At 38.9% G+C, this 23469-nt stretch overlaps 1 protein-coding gene across 8 annotated transcripts in view; it reads right to left on the bottom strand.

The window, feature by feature from the left end:
- Positions 1-23469, bottom strand: part of marchf8 (membrane-associated ring finger (C3HC4) 8) — a 144061-nt gene that overhangs the window by 68269 nt on the left and 52323 nt on the right. The window lies entirely within an intron of this gene.

Below are 23469 nucleotides of genomic sequence, written 5' to 3'. Positions count from 1 at the left end.
ACTTGGACACACCTTTTCATTCAAAAACTATTATTATTTTGAATATTATTATGAAACAACACAAGTGGAAGTATGGGCATTATGTAGAGATAAAAGTCGTCACCCCTTGACTAGATTCCAGCTCAGCTGCTTTTCTTTCACTATCGGGTCAAACAAAACAAAACAAGAAACAAAACGGCTATCCATCTAGGGCAAAAATAATAATAAAACATGCATAGACACCATTTACATTTGTCTAAAAAAAATCAAGAACTGTATTTATGCACCAAAGAAATGGAAACTCAATCATGAACTTCTGAGTTCTGACCAGTAATGTATCTCTCAGTCTCACACAAGTACATTTTGAAATGTATCAAGCACAAGACATTTGTTGTTGTGCATAAAAGGCTCTTTACAAAGGGAACCTGTTACAGACAAAGACACCATTCCTCTTTCATTTTCACACATTAGTGAAACACACTTTGAATATCTATTGAACAAAAAGAAGCAAAAAATATTGAAAAAAAAGGTCAAACGCCTCATTTGCTACAATTAATGAAAATAATTAGTTAATCTGTGAGGTGCCATAAGCTACCCGCGATTGGAATGAGAGTGAGACTAACCAAGTCAATGTGGTGTAAATGATTGCAGTGCAATATGTGGAATTATCGAGGAAAAAGTCTAATTAGAATAAACTCCTGCGGGGTCAAACAGAGAGAGAAAACCAAGAGAGATAGCGAGAGAGAGAGACACCTGGATGTGTAGGTACTTCACTCCATCCAGATCCAAGCCTCCATAAATTAACAGAGTGGTAATAAAAAAGTCATCTCTCTCCTAAAGTAGTCTCATTCCTCAAACACATCATCTGCAGCACATACATTTGAATTAAGACCAAGCATTTTAAACAATACTGCTGAGGAACACATGCATTAGCATTCTAAATGTTGGTATATACAAATCTCTCACACACACCCACACACAACCTGCTTAACAAACCATGACCTCCCTCAGCTGAAGAAAGAAACACCATTTCGGTGAATGACAAACTTGGCAAAGTAACTTCTCAGAAGATGAATGAACGTCACATTCTCTAGAACCCATTTTTCTTTATGGCGTAAACTCGGGCACGTCTTTATCTACTGATCTTGGCGCTGATTTCAGCCACTTGACATATGACTGCAGAATGTGTGATGCTGTAATAGTTTGCATAACTCAAGCAGCTGTCTTCACCCTTCAACTCCCATTGAAGCGCAGCCAACTGCTGACCTCAGCACAGTGCAGGTGCGTCCCACCTAACAGATGCAGAGGACACATCCCAGATGTTTACGGTGTGAAGCCAAGTCATGCAAAGGAAAGGCATTTATGAAACCATACCGTTTAGAGATTTTAGATTTTTACAATGGTGTTTTCTTGTGCAAAAATGCACCACAGCAATGCTCCGACATTCTAGATATTCACGAAAATGTGGCCATAAGCAATAGTAATAGACCCTTCGCAAGCACAATGCATTTCCTGTTTGTAATGCATGATGGTGGCAACAGATTGTGGTCTTTAAGACAACTATAAAGTGCAATGCTGGTTAAGAGACCAAGAATTCACCAAAACTCCACTGATTTAGTGCCCCCTGCTGGCCCTGATCCTGAAACTGACACCCCCTGTGTAGTTCCCTTTCATCAAAATGTCTGTCTAAACAGATTTGGAGCTTCGATAGAACTTTTAATGCCATTTTAAAGTTCTGTTTTCTCACTGAAACCAATTGAAACAAATTAGACACGAGGAAAGATGTGTGTGCAAATCCTGTAGATATGAGCTCTGGGGCGTGCTTATGTCTGATTACTACAAAACATCCCCTGTAGGAAGATGGTTTCCTTGTTTTAATGAGACAGAACTCCAGAATGCTTTTCTCTTTTAAAACAACAGCCAATGCAAAAACTTGTAACTCGCTTAACATCAGCAAAAGGGCCGGGGGCAGAAAAAATAAATAAAAATGAACTGTTACATACAGTAAAAGCCATTTAAATTACTTTCATATTTATTTATTTACATAAATACATAAATAAATGTCTTTAGTTGGATTTATGCTGGAATTGCTAAATGAGCAAAATCAATGTTGTGCATTACTGATAGAAATGATTTATTGTTACTATTATTATTACTTAGACGAATTACACTGCAAATACAGTTGCAGGAATTATATCATGAAATTAGTGTTTTAAATGTTCTGTATATGATACTTTTATATGAAACTGAAGCCGCCAGTAGGTGGCGGCAAGTCTAAATAAGTGAGTCAAAGAATCACTCTTTCACTGATTCGCTCAAACTGGCTGATTCATTCATGAACAAAATCCCACTCTTGTGTTGCAGGGAGACACGACTGTTTTGCTTAGTTCGGAACAATTTTCGTTCATGAAATAACAGTCAAAATTGGCATTACTGTGTTTAAAATTGTAAATGAAAATCGACTTATTGAACTGTTTTGTTAAAATTAGGGGTGTAACGGTTCGCGTATTCGTACCGAACGGTTCACGGGGTGAGTTCCAAATGGAATCAGTATTCCCTATTTGATCATCCCTATGTGAGCAGGACACGGGAATCAGTATTCCCTATTTGATCATCCCTATGTGAGCAGGACACGGGAATCAGTATTCCCTATTTGATCATCCCTATGTGAGCAGGACACGCGTGTGCCGTATGTAGCAGTTTGGAATGCACTTGGCAAAGGGAGCGGCGTAATTTCCTCATTATCTTCAGCTGGGATGTTCCCGTGACAACGCAGCGCCGGCATAAATAAATATACAATTCATATTTTTATATTATGAATTTTTTATATTATGAATCAATAGAGTTATATTACTTTTTATATACAGTATTACAAAGCATATTTTTATAAACATTTTAAAATAAAAAATGTTTATTTTTATTTGCAACAGTTAGGCTAAAAAAAGAAAATGATGCAGATAAAACTGCGACATCTGCTGCAGTGTTGCCAAGTTCATACATGTCCGCAGGTTGAAGCGACCCCAATTGTGTGATATTTAGCACCGGGAATGCGTATTTCAGCAGGAAACCCTGCCAAAAAGACATATATTTTACCCCCCATAAGAGATTTTTACCAAAAAAAACCCACTGAAATGAGACTGGGCTTGTTTTGGGCTAGTTTTGAGTAGCGATTGGGCGGGTTTTGTTGTGAATATCTGGCAACCCTGATCTGCTGACGGACACTGTGCTGCGTTGTCACCGGAACATCCCAGCTGAAGATAATGAGGAATTTACGCCGCTCCCTTTGCCAAGTGCATTCCAAACTGCTACATACGGTACACGTGTGTCCTGCTCACATAGGGATGATCAAATAGGGAATACTGATTCCATTTGGAACTCACCCCGTGAACCGTTCGGTACGAATACACGAACCGTTACACCCCTAGTTAAAATATATAAAAAAAACATATGATATTCGTGTGAGTGTGAGATGGTGGTCCAGTGGGTTAAACCATGGAACTGATATGCAGAAGGTTGCTGGTTCAATCCCAGCGGTCACCACCAGTGTGTCCTTGAGCACGGCACTTTACTCCATGTTGCTCCAGGGGGATTGACCCTGTAAGTCGCTTTGTATAAAAGCGTCTGCCAAATGCGTATTCGGGAAAACAGCACTTTTTATATAACTTATTATATAATAATAATATAGTGATATTGCTTAACTATATTACATGATATAAAAGAAAAAATCTTGTGTGGTCTCGCAGAGATCTTCATGCAGTTTTCGGGCTGACACATAATTGAGCCATGGGTCAAATTTAAATCAAAACTAAAGAATAAAATAAAAAATAAAAATGCTCATGACTTAAACTTTGTCTCATTTCGAAGGCTGCATCCTCCAGAGGTCGCATTCGAAGGCTGCATGCGTCATCAAGGCTGTCTCATTTCAGAAAACACACCGAATGCGCCCTTCTTTCACAGGAATTCGGAGGGTGCATGAGGTGTATCCTTCGCTGCTGCAGATAACCCAGAATTCTTTACATTAACATTAACAACTGTCATATTTCTTTTAATATTATTTGAAAAAATGGCGGCGCTGGCAGATATACATGCAAGCGAAGATGTGGTGTTTAAATGTAAGTAGTTTCAAGCTTGTTTTTGTTTTTTAAGCTGTATTACCTCAAATATATAGTTGGGGTAAACAGGATTACAAGACTTTAGTGATTTTTAAACGTTTAGAACAGTACTTTGCCGTCAAGGCAGGAAACATTTCATAGTCATTTTCAAGTTATAAATAATTTTCATTCATATAACTGGTGTGAGAGCGCGAGGACGCTGTGACCGTGTTGGCATAGCAACGTGATACTTCCTGCCTGTGTGTCCTACGAAGGACGTCTCGTTTAATTCTGATTGAGGACACTCCGTATACCGCATCCTTCACAGGATGAGTCCTCCGGAGGAGGACGCAGCCTTCGAAATGAAATGAAATGAGACAGCCTAAGAAAAGGACACTTATCTAGTCATAAAACATACTTATCTAGTCACAAAAGGGCAGGTGCTTGAGCACCATTTGAGGTCTATCTGTGCACGTGCCTGATTAGCCATAAAAGCTCTCTCGCTGAGATTCTTGCATGTGACTTCATGGGAACAACACAAATTGTTCTCCATCACAGCAGGAGGTTCATCATGGCCCCCCACGGACAACACGTGCGCACACACCCTCTCTTTCAATGACAGGTTGACGCCTCACAGTCATTATGAAACAGCTCTCCTGGTCTATCTGGTTTGTGTTGTTGTATCTGCAGCACGTGACTGATGCCATCCACAAACACGCCTCAACAACAAGGAAGGCAGATGGCTCAATTTATGGGGCTTATCAATTTATAGGGCTTTTGTCCAGTATCGTCTATGTTTGGTTGAGAGTTATATTTTGTGAGATTTTCCTGTGTGTTCCTTTTTTGGACTTATCATTAAAGGGGATGTATTATGCTATTTCATGCATTCTGACTTATTAATGTATGACGGAGTATTTTTGTTCAGTTTCAGTAGGTTTTTTTCAAGTATGGCCCTGTATGACGTCATAAAGGGTGGAATTCCTTGTATGGGCACTACTCCCGGACGAGCACGCGCGCACATTAACCAGACAGGAGCACACCCATCAACGAGCTTCGTTCGCGTTACGGGAGCCGTCGGCAGCGCTGTCATTTTGTTTTTAGACCTCAAAATCAACAATGTCACAAAAGAAGTGTGTTTTTGATTGTGAGGGAAAGTTAACCATGTTCAGCTTCCCAAAGAATCCAGCCTTAAGGGAACAGTGGATGCAGTTTGTTTTTTTGGTGCAGCAACATAGTTGTTCAAGTGTGTTTGTTCCTGGCATTTCGGTGGCGAATGTTTTATAAACATGCAGGATTTGCAGATCGTTTTAAACTGAAAGATGGAGCGGTCCCAGCAATAAAAGATCCCGGTCCAAACCACAGGTGGTAAGTGAAACTGCATCAAATGTCTGCAAGTGCATATAATGTAAACAACACAAATGTATAGTGAATAGAATGTATTGTATTATGTATTGTGTGTGTGTGTGCGCTCCTGACTCTTTAGCTCCGCCCACTGCACGCCTCCACAAGGTTGGCTGTTTTCGTAAAGAATCGGTAAAGCATATCTGTCTTTTATAGAACGGATAAAATTAAAGACTCTTTGGAGATATGAAGGATGCAATACTACTCTATAGTTACTGAAGATTAACATGAGATTGACAGAAACTGTGAGAGCAGGGGTGTTGCTAGGGATTCTGGGCCCGGTTGAAATCGCGTTCAGTGCCCCTTCTCTACGTTAGAGCCACTGTAACTTTGTTCCACTTTTACCCCATCCAATGCCCTTGCCTTAGAGAAGTGCTACACCTCGCAACCCATCCATAACTGTACATATACTTCCCTGCCTTTTGCTCTCTGACTCTAGACAGAACAAACAAGAGCTTCTAATTCAGCATTCCCATTAGATTTTTAAACAATCTCGATCTAGAGCCAGAGCAGATTGTGATATTTTCCTAATGACACGCACAGGCTTACAGAATCATCCTCTGGGTGGTTAGTCCTTTTGCTAATCGTGTTCAAGCAAGCTGTGAAGGACTTCCATTGTCTGGTCTCGGTTGAATAGCGATTGGTGCAGACACAGAGGACAGTAGGCAGTCAGACAACAGACTAGGATAAAGATGTCTTCCTTTCATAACTCATAATTCAGGAATGCGTCTCCTCCTGCTACATGCCGAATTTGGCAAACACTCGTGTACACAGTGATTTGTTTATGGTTTAGAAGGGTAAAAAAGCAGTGATATCAATTCTCAGGTCAACATTAGCTTTGATAATCATCATAGCAGATTCAGTAGAATTTTTTTTGTAGAAATTTAGAAGATGATGCTTGTGTAATGCATCAATGTTTAAAATATCATGGCAGGGTTTGCAATATCATTCATACAGTCTCAAAGGCCTTCCACTAAAATAATTGGTCATGTCATCATCGTGCACTAAACCTTACAATGTGTCTGCTGCTAATAGGTGCCTATGATGCCACAGCAGGGTCCAAGTGATGCCCAGGACACTTTGACAGCTGCCGTACTGCTACATGTTTTACTTCAAAGTGCATTGGAGATTGTGAGGGGGAAAAAAATGAAGCATGAAAGATTTTTTCCAGGACAGTATTCTCTGAGTGCCTGTTCTTCGAGTATGTGCTTAGGTCTAATACATTCTACTTTATGCACTGGCTCTAACATCTTTCTGAAAGCTCTTCTTTAGTCAGCTTCAGTTTCGTTTGTTCCACACTGCTTATCAGAGCTTTCAGACTGTGCTGCACTTTTGCATTATGGCATTAACAGAAATGCTTTTAGAAGAATCTGTCTACATATACAGAATGGAAATTAGAAAGTAAGAGAGCTCAGAGGCTCAAGCCTAATAGTTCCAACAGAACCTGCAGGTAATTATGTTCACTAACCCAACACACTGTTATTGATCAAGCGTTTTCAAAATCCCTAAACCGAGACCAATATTTTAAAACGTGACTCGTCCTAGAGCTTTCAGCCTGTTCAGTGTGCTGTATATTTTCTAACTGACCAAATATATGGTTTTCCTGTAGCGGATGATGAACATTTTCAGTGTTGTTATTGTAATATATAACTATTAGATGAAAAACAAAACTTAAAAAAACTTAAATGAAAATTAGAAACTAACTTCAATAAGTTTGTTTAAATATTAAAATTACTCAAATTAAAAATGAAATAAAAAAGAATTCTAAGTAGAAATATTAAAGAAAACTAATAAAAATGACTAAAACAACAAAATTACTAGAACACGAAAACTGAACATATAAAAATAAAAGCTAATTAAAATTTTGAATAAATACTAATGTATAAATAATAGTAAAATAACCAACATAAGCTCATTGGAACATGTGCATCAACCAAAATTTTTGCAAAACTTCTAAAATGTACCAATTTCCATCCGAAATAAACACTAGAGGCACTAAAACGGCAACCACTTTTTATCACATGTCTGTCTTGTCTCGTGTAGCACATGTCTTGTATTTTATTAATTCTGGTCTTGTGCTTATGATGTCATGTCTCCTGTCATATGTCTGTCTTGTCCTGTGTAAGCACATGTGGTATTTTTGTCAGTTCTGGCCATGTGCTTGTGTTTGTCATGTTTGGTCTGATGTCATGTCTCTGGTCTATTGTCAACCCCGCCCATCTTGTTATCTGATTATTGGTTAATTTGCCCCACCTGTTCTCCCTCATTACTTGCCTTGTTTGTTCCCTTTATGTTCGCCTTGTGTTTGCAGTCCTGTGCTGGATCGTTGTCTAATGTTGTCTGTTCCCTGTCATGCTACATGTTCCTGCTCCTTGTGTTTAGTTTATTTCAAGTTTGGTTTTCCCCCTCGTGGGTGTTTTGTTTGTGTTTGTTTTATATTATTATTAATAAAAACCACATTGCATTTGAGTCCTCGCTCCTTTTCACCCATTCAACAACCCTGACACTTTTATTCCTTTTCATGCAAATTATAATTACAGGGAAAAATTGCTTGCACAATACTATGATTTGACCCTCAAAACACTTTTACCATGGTGCCTGATTTATAAACTAATACATTTTGACATTTGCATCACATAATCATCTCCATATGTATGGCTTTTTTGACAGTAAATGTGTTTGCTCATCGGGTACTTCTGATGCGTAGCGATTGGGTATGAATTCCGTGAAACACAAATCACAATAAAAGAGCACAAAGACTCAAAGAAGCTCGCTAAAATGGCATGGTTGCATCAGCAAATGCGTTTTTATCTAACATTTGCTTTTGTTAAAGGAACTGTATGTAAGAAATGTATTTCAATTAATCATAAAATGGCCCTGATATGTCACTAGACATTAAGAAATCATGTTAATTTCAAATACTTATATCACTGACAACGGTTGTCCGGCCAAGATATTGTCATTTTAAAAGTGAAGTTGCAGCCCTCAACTGATGTTGATGTTGACATGTTTTGGCCTGAAGCGCCACCCTCCACCTATCTACCAATCACGAAGTCAGTAGTGTTTCTGCATTCGGGTTGCCAGCTCTGCTCTAGTTACCACAGCTGCAGCTACAAACTTTTTGGATAAACAATGTCTAACTTTACGAAACCTAAACAACCTCGTTATGAATCAGAAAAACGTTTATTAACCGAAATAAAACAAGGATTTGTATAAGAGATGCCTTTGAAAGATGGAGACGGCTGAAAACGGAGAATGATTTGAAGACTGATGCCAACGTTGCTAATTTTCTCCTGGACAGGTAAGGTTCATCTATGTTTGGCTAATTTGTACTCAATGTAAATGGACATTTTCAAATATTCATGACAGCCGAACAAAGTTATGCATGTTCGTGCAAAGTAACGTTAGGTTAGCGCAGATGGAGGAGGTGGGTCATTGAATTGAAAAGGTATAAAGGAATTGTTTGGTAAATAAAAACGGCGAGTCGTCATTGCTAACATTAGTAATGCATTATCAGAGCCCGTTTCTCTGTCATTATGCTGGGACGCTGAGGAAAACAACATTAGCACGCCTATTAGCACTGTGTAAACGTATTTGAGACAGTAGCCTAACGTTACCTCGGTAAAAATGATTCCTCATTCGTTCTTCGCATATATAGTGGACAAAACATGCTGCAAGTTGACCTGTATGACCATTGCTAATGTTATTTAGCTTTGCTGTAATTTTACTATAGTATTTTTTCATGTGGGAATGTACTGTCACATACGAGCGTTCATATTTACGATTAGTTTTGGCTAATCGCCATTAGTAAATTTTTGCGATTCATAATTACTTCACAAAACATCGCTCTTGAAGCATAAACATAGTTAACAGAAAGAAAAAAAACCTTGTCACTTGCCATTGAAAGCTCCTAGCAGCCTACGTTCCTGCTGGATCCTGCAGCCTAGCTGGCAACCTCGAGTCAGGGGAGGGGGAGAGGGGAGACCCGCTCAACAGTAATTTGAAAGTGATTGCAGTACCAGTTTTGGCCACAGTCCTACATACAGCTCCTTTAACACTAACTTTGTTAGGTTAAGGGAATGATTTAGTGTATGTATTTTCAAACGTAAGCATTAGCTAACCTTTTAGTGCCTCTCACAAGGCATTTCATTTTCCAAATGCCATAATACATACAACAACTTTACGTTCATCTGTCTTGGATAAAACTGAACGCGCTAGACATTTCAGTTTTAAAGTCATGCATAGAGACAAATAATATCACCACATGAATGTTGAAAATAACGCTGCCAACAAATATCAGATAGTTACATCAAAAGATTTGTATTATAGCTCCAGCTATCAAGCTACATTTACTAAACTCAGACTTCAGACTTTCCGTGAATAGCTCATCCTGCACCACTTATTCTATTTACATGTGTGAGGGGATGTGTGATATTAGTTCATCTGCTTAACAAATCCGATTAAACTGCCCAAAAAACTGCCCTTCTTACATTGAAGATGAGGACCCAGACCATATTTAGAGACCAGAAGGCTCTTTTGGTAAGCAACCACCTAGAAACCACAAAGAACACCATAGCAACCACATAGCAACACCTTGGCATCCACCCAAACACCAGTGCAATGTGGTAATGAGCTTGAAACACTTTCTTCACAATCAATTTCAGATGCTTCTGGCCACTTGATAATGTGACAGAGAAAAAGTAGTTTTAGTATTCTGGTGAACCATTTTCTAAAGAATCTACGTGGTCATCTTCGAAATTATCTGACGGATAAATCTCCATATGGAAGTGGTTGCCATGGCAATTCAGTCCGCCACTGCAATGCATAATTCTTGCTCCTAAATTGATACATTTCCATTTCTAAAATGATATTTTGAAACATTCATGCTTCTCAGGCCTGACAGCAGCTTTGTCCATTACTGCATTTATGTGCAGAGTGGACTGTAACATCCTGATTGCTGTCATTTCTCATGTGGAGACCTTGCAGCATGTGCATCACAGCCCGGTTCACCCAATTTACCAGACACACAAACCCTTCATTTCTATAGAAGTTGCTTTCTAAGGGGGAAAGCAGTGAGTATCCAAACTGGTTCAGAGGAGCAGTAATGAGCGCAAGGAGCATGTAAAATGGGAGGGACATTTTTTTATTTTAAATGAAACAAAAACAACTATGACTACGACAAAGCCAAACCCTATAAAATAATACTGTAAAGTAAGTCCTGAGCAATGTAACTCTACTTACTCTATTTACTTATTTAATACACTCTAAAAAAATGCTGGGTTGTTTCAACCCATGTTTGGGTCAAATATGGACAAACCCAACCATTGGTAAACCCAATGGTTGGGTTTGTCCATATTTGACCCAAACATGGGTTGAAACAACCCAGTATTTTTTAGAGTATACATGTTACTGTTTGCGTGTGTGTGTTCATGGAACCTGAATGCACAAACTGAGTTCCCCATGAGGAAACAAGTATAAACACTATATTGCCAAAAGTTTTGGGACGTCTGCCTTTTTTTTGTAACTCCCTAATATCAGTATCGGCCCCCAAAAACCCATATCGGTCGGGCTCTACTCATTATATAAACGTTGTTCAATTTGAACAAAAAAAGTTACAGTGTACCTACCTTTAAATCAGCTTGTCAAACTTTTGATCCTCTGTGTTAGATTAAGCGTAAAAAAAAAGTGCCATTTCATGCTGACTTCAATGGGGTACAATATTCACACCCTTTTTTACCCTGTCCGACCTTGGGAAACGGTTACCCCAGCAACCACCAAAGTCAGTGTGTCTGAAGCTGTTAATGTCTGTCTGCCTTCTGCCGTCTGCTCATTTCTGTCTTTATCTCTCTCACCCTATCCTCCACCCTTTATCTCTCTCACCCACCTTCCCACTCCCTCTTTCTTCATGACAACAGGCCAGCCTCCCGAAACAAACAGAAGTTTAAAACAAATTTTTAATTAACTGTCCTGATCCAGAAAAACAATGAATACTACAATATCATTGAATGACAGATGAGAATATATAACATGAGGGAGACTCCCTCATCACCATATTTACACAGTAAATATTTACAGTAATATTGTGAAAAAAAATTGGGGGGGATTTGGTGCTCAATAAACATTTCTTATTATTATCAATGTTGAAACATTTTTTTTTTCAGCACTCTTTGATGAATAGAACATTCAAAAGAACATCCTTTATTTGAAATAGAAATCTTTTATTACATTATACATGTCTTTACTGTCACTTTTGATTAATTCAATGCATCCTTTCTGAATTAAAGTATTAATTTCTTAAATTAAATAAAAAAAAATAATACTGACCCCAAACTTTTGACTGGTAGTGTATATGCATACAGAATTGTGATAGGTCTACTTTTTTTCTACTTTTATTTGCATATTAAATTGAGATTGGTATAGTCATCCCTGCTTAAATGTCCTTTTTTGCTTAAAAATCCTGGAGCAAACCCACAATCAAGACTGAAAAGTGTCCTGAGGCATAAACTGAGCACAGATCAAAGTTTGACTGCCATCCATAATTTTCCAGCCTGTTTTCTAACTCAGCATCACGTCCGGAGGGCATAAATAGCAACCATTGTGGAGCCTTTCTCCATCAGAGACTTGATGAGACAACGGCGGCCTGATTTCACAAGAGTTTCAAAGTAACAAAGAACAATCTGACAAAATATCAATTTCTTGATAAAACAGAAATTGCAGAGAAACGATGTTCAGTCACGTCTAATATGTTGTGATGCTGATAAATAGACAGCTAATGACAAATAACCGTCCTTCAGGGCGTAAGATGAAGCTTAATGGAGAGAATGGGCAGGAAGTCATTATCTAAGCATCTTTTTATGGACATCAGATTAAAAGTTGAAGAATAAAATAGGTATGTTCTGCTGCGAGGTTAGATAACTGTTCGGTAGGAGGGCTATCTGTATCTGTGAACAGTTGCCACTGCAACATTTACGTATGCGAGGCTCTTAAAGCGACCCTAATCTTCTCAATTAGATAGAATAATGATAGTTATACGCTGGGAAAATGATGGACCTCCGAGGCACACTCTCTCAGAGGCCAGTGTTTGAAGATGGCAGAGAGGCAGGGGGCGTCTAAAAGCGTCTCCATCTTCCCCTGTCTTGGCAGAGCCCCTCTTAAAAAGCGTTCAGGAGCACAGCAATTGAGTTCAGAGTGAGCAAATCAGCTGGGTCGTGGGAGTCTAAAAAACGGCAATCAACGTGTCACTGTTAATTAGGCGCCACTCTGAGATGCCCATGAAACTGTGCTTCCTTAGCCAGTGTGGGAAAGAAAGCGCAAAAAGCTTTTTTTTTTTTTTTTTAAGAGCCAAAGCTTGAGAGTTGCCTGAGCTCCAGCATGCGTTTCCTCCCGAGAGATAGACCAGGACTGGTGTTTCCTCCTGAGAGATAGTATAGGACTGGCTGTCTTATCTCAGCATCCTGACATCAGCTAGGCCAGGACTGAACTAGTCTCAGCCTCTGAAAGCAAGCACAAGGACTGCAAAAAGTTCACTGAAATCTAACTGACAGACTTCATGCAACTTTCAGGAGTTTTTTCATCAGTTCACCTGGCAAGGAAGTTAGGAATGCATGATATAGTACATACTACAGTATATAGTATATAGTATGTCAACTAGTCTCAGTCGGAAAAGGTGGCTTGCCCGCTTCAGGTGGGTGGAGGGTTCCTGCCTCAAGTGGAGGAGTTCAAGTATCTAGGGGTCTTGTTCACGAGTGAGGGGAGGATGGAACGGGAGATTGACAGACGGATCGGTGCAGCTTCTGCAGTAATGCGGTCGATGTACCGGTCTGTCGTGGTAAAGAAGGAGCTGAGCTGTAAGGCAAAACTCTCGATTTACCGGTCAATCTACGTTCCTACTCTCACCTATGGTCATGAGCTGTGGGTCATGACCGAAAGGACAAGATCCCGGATCCAGGCGGCCGAAATGAGCTTTCTCCGTAGGGTGGCTGGGCGCTTCCTTAGAGATAGGGTGAGGAGCTCGGTCACTCGGGAGGAGCTCAGAGTAGAGCCGTTGCTCCTCCACGTCGAGAGGAGCCAGCTGAGGTGGCTCGGGCATCTATTTCGGATGCCTCCTGGACGCCTTCCCAGGGAGGTGTTCCAGGCACGTCCCACCGGGAGGAGGCCCCGGGGAAGACGTAGGACATGCTGGAGGGACTATGTCTCCCGGCTGGCCTGGGAACGCCTCGGGGTTCCCCCGGAAGAGCTGGAGGAAGTGGCTAGGGAGAGGGAACTCTGGGCGTCTCTGCTTAGACTGTTGCCCCCGCGACCCGGCCCCGGATAAGCGGAAGATGATGGATGGATGGATGGATGGATATGTCAACTAGACTCTCACCAGTCAAGGCCTCATCGACACGACAGCCAGTGGCACTGATCCTCAACAGACCCGTCTCTGGGGTGATGACTCCGAACTTCAAACAGATGGAACTGGACAAATATTCTCAATGGTCCGATCCAATCTGACTTCTGACCTGTAATGATGCCTGAATCATAATCATGCACTGTTCGTTCATTGGCCTGGTTTCTCCCAAGGTTTTTTCCTCCATTCTGTCACCTGATGGAGTTTTGGTTCCTTGCCACCGCCTTTGGCTTTTGGCTTGCTTAGTTGGGGACACCAGAGAATGTCTAATATGGCGAGAAGTTTCACTCTCACTGAACTTCCGGCTTCTGAACTGGTTGCAGTTCCTCTCTGATTCCATATGAGGGCGCTCACAGGACGAGTGCAGAATGAATGGAGGTCTATGGCGCTATACCAATAAAAATCCACTTTTCTCAGGATATAATTTTTTATCTAGTAATTTGAATGTTGTATTCGAAAGGAAATGCAAATAAATTACACATTGCTGGGTGTTAGATTTTTTAGAGTCACTTATTTGCTTTAAAAAGTCTTTTAAAGTGTCAATGACGTCATACACATGTACGACCAGAGATACTGCTTAACGGCAATCCTTCAGTCGCTCTGGTGCTTTCGCGCTCTGCACTTTCTTTTCTCTCGAGGCATCGACAACACAGCTGACACAGGTAAATACACGTGCTAGAAGAGTTTTTGTTTTGTTTGTTTCTGGTCCCGCTTCAGATGACACGATGCCATCAAGCGGGATCTCTGGTCGTAATCAGTCCTTCACTGACCAATCAGCGTTCATTAGCAGAATGCTAGCGTGTTATGGACAACAACAACTCAACCTGTAAGAAATCAAAAGGACATACGTTAGGGCTGTGCAATTAATCGAATTTCGATTTCGATTTCGATTTTGCCTCCCAACGATCACCAAAATAGTACAATCGAGAAAAAACGATTATTTTGCCTTGCGTTCTGGATGAAACGCGCATGCGCTCATCCGCCCCTCCCGAAGCCACAAACTTTCTCAGATCGGGAGTCTCGTGTGCATATCATCCGCTGGAATTTAAAAACTCTGCGCGATTAAAGATGGCAGAAGGAGGGCAGTTACAGCAGCGTTTGGTGAGCAAAAAAGGCAAAACCAACTCCGTTGTCTGGGAACAGTTTGGCTTCGAGGAATCAGACGACGAGCAGAAACATGCTAAGATTTGCTACATGGTAGTGGCTGCAACGAAAGGGAACACCGCGAATCTGTTTAACCACTTGAAAATTAAACAGAGTGACCTATGACAATCTAATAAAGAAACAAAAACTGACGAGAGCAGGGGTGCCGTGTAAACGTCCTTTTTTCCCCTCATATTTCACAAATAATTCTCTCTTTGTAAACTTTGTTCAATGCATGCGAGTGCTGCCGTATGTTTGAATATGACCAGTCGTTTTCACCCTCATCACCCGGGTTTAGTGCCAGAAGACGCGAATGAGAAGCCGCGCGCTGTGAGGAAATGTATCTCTGTGCATTCATCCGAGAGCGCGCACACGTCTCTCAGCGCGCAAATATTGAGTAAATATTGAGTTCTCTTTCAAGTCTTGCTCTTGAACGGACAAACTCACACAAAACGTATGTCAACATGTCCATCTTGATGAGTATCCTAGCAGACATAGTCTGTGCCTTAAGTGAACTTTATACAGTCGAGAAAGACGACGCATATCCGATCCGGATTGAATAGCTTTTGTAAGTTTAATAGGATTCATCTTTAATTTATGCACTCAAATATGCAATGTTATTTTACATTTGAGACATTTCTGTACCTGAAAACTAAGGTTAGACGTACCTGAAAAGCATATCAAGCCGAACCATATTGTTGATCTTATTTATTTGTGATTATCATTTTTACGTGAATACTTTTATACTTTGATTTGAATATATGTTATATTATTTATTTTAATAGTTCAAAAAGTACAACAAATGTTACAATTTCAATTGAATTGTTGAAAGGTGTATTTTTAATAAATACAACACATTCCCAAAGTCATGTGAAATAATCGAGTTACATAATCGTGATTTCAATATTGACCAAAATAATCGTGATTATGATTTTTTCCATAATCGAGCAGCCCTAACATACGTACTCGTTCATTCAACTTTCGACCTAAAACCCATGTTGAACTTGCAAAATCTACAATCATTTCTGAGATTTCTCAACGGCAATCGGGTGAAAGAGACAAATTTAGCCGTCAAGCCCCATTGACTTCCATTCATTTTGCACTCATGGCGATCGCCCCCAGTGGAACTCTGGTGGTACTACAACCAAAATTCTGTACAACAGGGCTTAATAGGGAGTGGGCAGGCTCTCCGTAGACGGGCTCTGGGGACACTAAATATTCAACTATATTACTGATCTGCCTGCATTGACACCATTGTATGAAAATTGAACTGAGGTGGAAGATGACACTGTTTTCCCCAGAGCAGCTGTACAGCTGAAACAAATTTTGTATCATTATTTTTGTGTTATCATTGTAAGACTGCTTTGAAACAATATGTATTGTAAAAAGCTCTATATAAATAGGTTTTCATTTCGGTTATAGGCCGATACTGATATATTTATTACTGATTTAATCATTAAATATTTAAATGAAATAATTATGAATTACAATGTAATATAATAACGCAATGTAATGAGAATAAAATAAAATAAAAGTTATTATAAAAATATAATAATGATTTAATATAAACACACACACATAGTATATTATATATATATATATATATAGTTTGTTTCTATATATTTTATAATTTATATTTAAATTTTATTCATTTGATAATAATGTAATTATATGATTATTACAGATGAATACTCATATATAATTGTGAGTGCTAAATATATATTTTTCATTACCTTTGTTCTTATCTAATACTCACTTTTAAAAAATTTTGAGTAAAATATCCAAAAACCACTAGGCCAGTGTTATATATTTTGTTCAGTTGAGTACTTACAATATCCCAAATGTTTCCAACAATTTATAAATCGTGAGAAATTTCTATTTTAACGAAGGAACCGGGACGTGTGAGGGAGTCGCCTGTCGATTGCGTCATATCTGCGTTACCCTCGTTTTCCGGTTTTATTTTGCAAAAACGCTTTACTCTCACTGCAGTGTGCAACAAGTGTCATAGCAGCCGCAGAGAGAACGCACAGAGTAACGTCATAACATCCTTTTCAATGCACTCAGATATATCTAATATGATAAACAGAACTGTTACCTCATACTCATGACCAGAAAACCGGAAGCTGCGCCGGCGACTGTGTCATAATAAAAGTCCCGCCGGAGACTGTGTCATAATAGCAGTCCCGCTGCTCTTCTCATTAACAATCGCTCCAGCGGCCCTGCTCAGCTCCACAACACTCGGTCCTGCTCTGCTTCATACTACAGCAAGGTTAATAATCACATCCATGAGGCCTGAGTCCTATCCCGATTCTTTCCCACTGGCTGTGGTGAAGACCACGTCTCAAGATTCTGCGCTCAAATGTGGCGTCATCAAACTACGCCTTTGTTTTGAACAGGCGACCTCTAGAGGACGGAAAAGTTACATAGTGCACCTTTAAAAGTTATTCTTTAAAAACACTAACACTGTTAATATAACCATTAGAAAATGTCAAAATGAATATTCATTTTCATACTGAACATTAAAATGTTAAGATGCCTAAATTCACTTGTACCGTTGAAATTGCACTTTTTTAAATGAAATATTTCAATATTACTAAAGAGTTAAGACTAAATACAAATCTGAAAGCAAAGACATTCACATTCACAAAAATAAAATGATAGATTCTAGTTGAGCAATTTATTTTTAATTTAGACAAAAGTAGCAGAATTTTAATATCGGTGCATTCCTAATGTAAGTACAATGAATTCAAATAGTCAATTTCTGATAACTCTGTCACATAGTAACAAAACAAACTATGAGCTGCTACGATGACTTTTTGCCAAATATCTGGCTATATGATACTAGGACTGAGATAGAGCTGCAGGAGCCAACGCCACATCTCACTGGACACGAGTTAAAAGCAGGAGACAGAGAAAATTATGCTTCGGGCTTAATTAGGGGGTATTAGCATCTCAGCCCACATCTTTAACCACCACATCGCCACGAACATAAGGGAGGAAAAAGAGTAATAAGAGAAAGCGAGGAAGTGCGGGAGTGTGAGAAAGAAATAAACACCAGCAATGCAGCAACTCACCTACAGAATGATGGACAACACAGACAAGTCATGCTGACAACAACATTGATATTTTCACACTTCATTTCTTGAAGATGCCTGGGCAAAATATACAGGGTGCAATGCACATGTGGTTTATTTCAGAAACCCCTGCTGTTTGACTGCTTCAGTGATGTCATCAAGCTCAATCGGGCCTGACAACACAGACCAAATGAATAGTTTTGATTTTGCACGGCTGACAGTCCTTCTTTAGCCTCTCAGACTCAGATCTCACAAAATTCTCACTTTCAGTGTTGCAAGACTATCGCCTAATTAATGAAAGGCAAAACTACCACTTCTGTAATAAACCTTTAACACAACCGATATTTAAAGTCATTTCGCTGTATTAATTCACTGCCGAGAGGCTCGGAGCCAAGAGGCTATACTTCACTACAAGTTAATTATGTTTTTCAACATCAGAAATCTCAAGTGATTATATTGAGAACATGAGGGAATGGTATGTACTAATACTGTAAAGTAATTACAGTTTTTTTTTGTCGCAATTGTCCCAAAGGATGAGCAAATCGCCTACCAAAAAGAGTGTGACAAAATTAAGAGCACAAACATATCAGTAAGGAATTTTCTTTTCCAAAACAGAGAGAAATAAGTACAGTGAAAAAAATTCAAGATGGCGGATTACGCAAGAGAAATACATTTCTCTGTAAAGGTGCTTTGAAACAATATGTATACTGTGAAAAGTGCTATACAAATCAACGTGAATTGAATTGACATTTCTTGAGCTCCAAATCAGCACATTAGAATGACTTCTGTAGGATCATGTAACACTGAAGACCGGAGTAATGGATGTTGAAAATTCAGCTTTACCATCACACACACTGTAAAAATATATATATTTAGAAAAATTGTGGACACTGACAATTACATATTGTGTACACATAGTGCTGCACTGTTTACACTATGTCAACAGCATAGGAGACTGGCACAGATGAGAAAAGATTGTTGAATAAAGTTGTTATTTCTGTTTGTTTTTTGCACACAAAAAGTATTCTTGTCATAACATCATAACATTAAGGTTGAACCACTGGAGTCACATGGACTATGTTAATGATGTCTTTACTACCTTTCTGGACCTTGAAAGTGGTTATTAAATAGTTCTCTATGGAGGGGTCAGAGAGCTTGCCGATTTCATCAGAAATATACTAATTTGTGTTCCGTAGATGATCGAAGGTCTTAAGGGTTTGGAACGTCATGACGGTGAGTAATGAATTACAGAAATTTCATTTTTGGGTGAACTAACCCTTTAAGGTCTTTGCTGAAAATAAAAAATGTATATTCATAAAACATATTTAATTGTGTCAAAGTGAAAAATCTGTATGAACAGTACAGTAACGTTTCATTGATTAAACTAGTTTAATCCAGGGGTGTCCAATCCTGTTCCTGGAGATCTACCTTCCTGCAAAGTTCGGCTCCAACCCTGATCAAACACAACTGAAGCAGCTAATTGAGATCTCCAGGAGGACTGGATAAAACATACAGGTGTGTTTGATCAGGGTTGGATATGAACTCTGCAGGTGGGTAGATCTTCAGGAACAGGATTGGGCACCCTATGGTTTAATCTAATGAAAAATGGACAATTTACTCAATATTATTTGATGCTATTTCATGCTAGTTCCCTAGGCTTTGGAACAGAGCCTAACTGTGCACTGAGCTCACATTTAGTTCCATGAAGGCTAGTTTAATTTTCTGATCAACAAACAGGCCAAAAATCACTGAATATAATTAGCAGACCAAATGTGCTTTCATCCTCCCATAGTAGTTTAAACAGTTCAAATGCTCCCTGGGTTAAAAAAAATATATTCTGTAACACTACCTCCACCTGTTTCATCTAAAGCAGCATGTGTGTAGCGTCTGAAGGCTTCCCCAGAGGCTCTATTGAAAGTGGGGGAATTTTCTGAATTTTTTTTGAACGATGTAAACTATGAGGGCCAGAGGCTTCCCCTGCAGCAGTGTGCGTTCGGCTTGTCAGTTTCTCTCAGAGCCACTCTCAGACACAATCATAAGTGCTTCCTCAAATTGACGAGAAGGAGCTCGCAATCTGTTGCTGCCAAATGAGAAGTGGGTAATTTTAGATTACAATAATCTTAATCTCTCATGTCGAATCAAGTGGAGGCTGGAATGGTACAGCAGTGTGGGATGTGTGGTAAAATCAATGATGTTTCGGGTTCCTCCTTTTGATCCATTCCAAGTGATTGTAAATAGTCAAAATTAACACTTTTTTATCACAGCCATGGCATTGTGGGTAGTGCTCATTAATTATGAGCGAAAGAGTCTAAACCCTCATTCACTATTCCCTATGTTAGTCCACTAATATAGTTCACTTGAAGGAGTGAATGAAAACGAGTGAATTCGGACAGCCGTTGAGTGCACATCACCTGTACACTCGTTATTGCGGTGCAATGTGGGATTGAATGAGTGCATTCAATAACGTCCACTATGGTTTCGGACACCACTACATATGGCTGTCCCCTCAAATAGTGCCCTATTTAAGGGTATAGGGGGGCGATTTCGGATTCAGCCTTCGTTTTACGGAATACAGGTTCTGTATCTTTCCCAAACTCATTCCCTTTCCAATAGTTTTCTGTCTATCTCAACTTCTCCTGTCTGTAAAGACAATAAAACATTTTTAGTTTTTTTTTGTATTTTAATTTCATGGGTTTTTTTTACAGTTAATTCACGAAAGCCAATGAGGTGTTTGCTCTTGCAACCACAGGTTTCATAAAAAAATATCTTCCTTTGTGAATGTCTTATGCACTGAAAAAAAAAACAATAAGTAAAATTAACAAAGAAACTTGGCCAGTAAAAGGTTGTTGAGTAATATCAAGTTTCCTTTGCAATACTTTTTACTCAAACAATATAACACTCAATTCAACCATGCTTTTAAAGCGCATGCTTTACATAGAAACATCTAAGTAAATAATACAATAGATATTGTGTAGACACCATATCTACATAATAGCAACTGACAACAATATTTACTTTTGGGTGAAGTTTCACTTTAACAGTCCTTCAAAAGGGAATGTGATCAGGAACAGATGTTAGGGAGCCTGTATACACTGAAAAAATATTGGTGTAGAAACAAATGTAATTCAGAATTTGCTAGTAAATTTTACAATTAATTACAAAGAAATAGCAAGAATATTGAATTAAACATTACATTTCTGAAGCAGAAAGACTGAAATAGTATTTTCTTATAAAAAGTACCTCCATTAATCTTTATTTAAAACTTCAAGAAATATTTGTAAGTCTTAAAGTTCTCTTCATTAAGTCTAGTTTGTTATACTTTGGATGTTGGAAAATAAGCATTCCAGGCAAGCATGCAGAACGCTTGATTCAAAAGAAATTCCAAATTTGACAGTTTACTCCGAAGCAACACTAAACACCACATTCTGAGTTATGCTGATATCACGGCAAATGTCAAACACTGACACAAACAAGTTGCTCTGGCAATCACATGGCACCTAGGTCTCTCTCTCTCTCTCTCTCTCTCTCTCTCTCTCTCTCGGAGATTACAGTGTTGACGAAGCTTAAAAGCGTCCTACAAAGATAGCGCTGGCATTAAAATCCTGTCGCTCCCTCAGAATCCTGTCGTTTCCCTTGAAGCATCCTGGTGGCTTCATGTTATTTTACAGAGCTGTGAGGCTCTTATCTTTATTAGCATATTATTAACATCCCAAACCCCTCCAAACCAGAGCATTCTAGGGAAGACAGATTTGGACAATATGGTCGTGTTAACGTTTGGCCATTTTCCCTGCCCTCCGGGTTACGGAACGTTTTTGCAAAATACTGAGACTTACAAAACAGGCAAATTTACATTTTTCACAGATAAATACAGTTGTTTGTATTTATGCCAAATTGGCAGTTCAATTTCTGTCTCCTTCTGTTCCCGTCTGTCAGTTCGCACAAGGCTCATACTCCCAGAGATTACCGCGCACGGCAGCTGCTCATGAAAGCGTCATGCAGTACGGCACACAGCTTCCAAAAAGTTGTTGTGCCCAGAGGTCAGTGTTTGATCACAAAGCTCTGAACAGTGTCACGCTTTTAGTGCATTTTTCACATACACCTCCTTCTGCGGCACTATCATGATACAGTGATTGTGTACTATGGCAATATCAGGGTAGTCTGAGGTGATTCAAAAAATACTATGGTATTACCACCTAGAAAGACATTTTGGTTACACTTTATTTTTAAGGTCTGTGTTGCGGTGTAATTATAATTATACATTTAAGTAGTGAGTAATATTAATTAACTACATGTACTTACTATAAGGGTTCGTTTTAGGAATAGGGATTACTTTAGGGTTAGTTTTACATTTATCGTTATTACTACAGTAACTACATGTAACGTGTAACAAGGACACTGTAAAATACAGTGGGTTACACTTTATTTTAAGGTGGCATTGTTACAGTGTAATTATATATTTAAGTACTGAGTAATATTAATCAACAACAAGTACTTACTATAGGGTTAGGGTTAGTTGCATGTAATTATGCATAATTTACTGTTGTAAGTACATTACTATGCAATTACTATGGTAAGTACATGTAACATATGTAACGACACTGTAAAATAAAGTGTTACTATAAAGTGTTACCGACATTTTTATGTGTACACTGCCATTCAAAATTTGGGAGCAATCATTTTTTTTTATGTTGAACAAGATTTATAATTAAAATAAATGCTGTTCTTTTGATCTTTCTATTCACCGAATAATCCTGGAAAAAAGTACCAGTTTGCAGAAAAATATTAAGCAGCACACCTGTTTTAAACTGTGGTAATAAGAAATGTTTCTTGAGCAGCAAATCAGCATATTAGTATGATTTCTGAAGGATCATGTGACACTGAAGACCATCACAGGAATAAATTACATAATTTTCAAATACATTACAATTTTTAAAACTGTAATAATATGTTACAATTTTAACTGTATTTTTCTTCCAATTAATACAGCCTTGGTGAGTATTAGAGACTTCTTCTGAAACATGAACATTTTTTGTAGTAAAATATGTACTCAAAAATCCTCATGTCATTCCAAACCTGTGTGACTTTCCTTATTCTGTTGAATAACAGAATAAGGAATATTCTGTTATAAGGAATAACAGAATAACCCCCCCCCCCCCCCCACCACCACCACCACCACCATACAATGAAAGTCAGCGGGGCCTAATGATTTTACGGTCTCCATTGACTCCAGAAAAACATTCTTCAAATGATCTTCTGAGAAAAAAGAAAGTCATACTGCCATGAGGGTGAGTAAATGATGAAAAAAAAAGTTTCTGTTTGGGTGAACTATCCCTTTTAAGTGTGTATAGTCAAAGTTTGAGTGTTGCTCCCTATCGATAAAAGTGGGGGAAAT

Source organism: Gobio gobio, assembly GCF_949357685.1.
Source record: "Gobio gobio genome assembly, chromosome: 18".
In the NCBI taxonomy this organism is placed as follows: Eukaryota; Metazoa; Chordata; class Actinopteri; order Cypriniformes; family Gobionidae; genus Gobio; species Gobio gobio.
The sequence above is the reverse complement of the archived record's forward strand: the minus strand, read 5'-3'. Positions and strand labels throughout refer to the sequence as shown.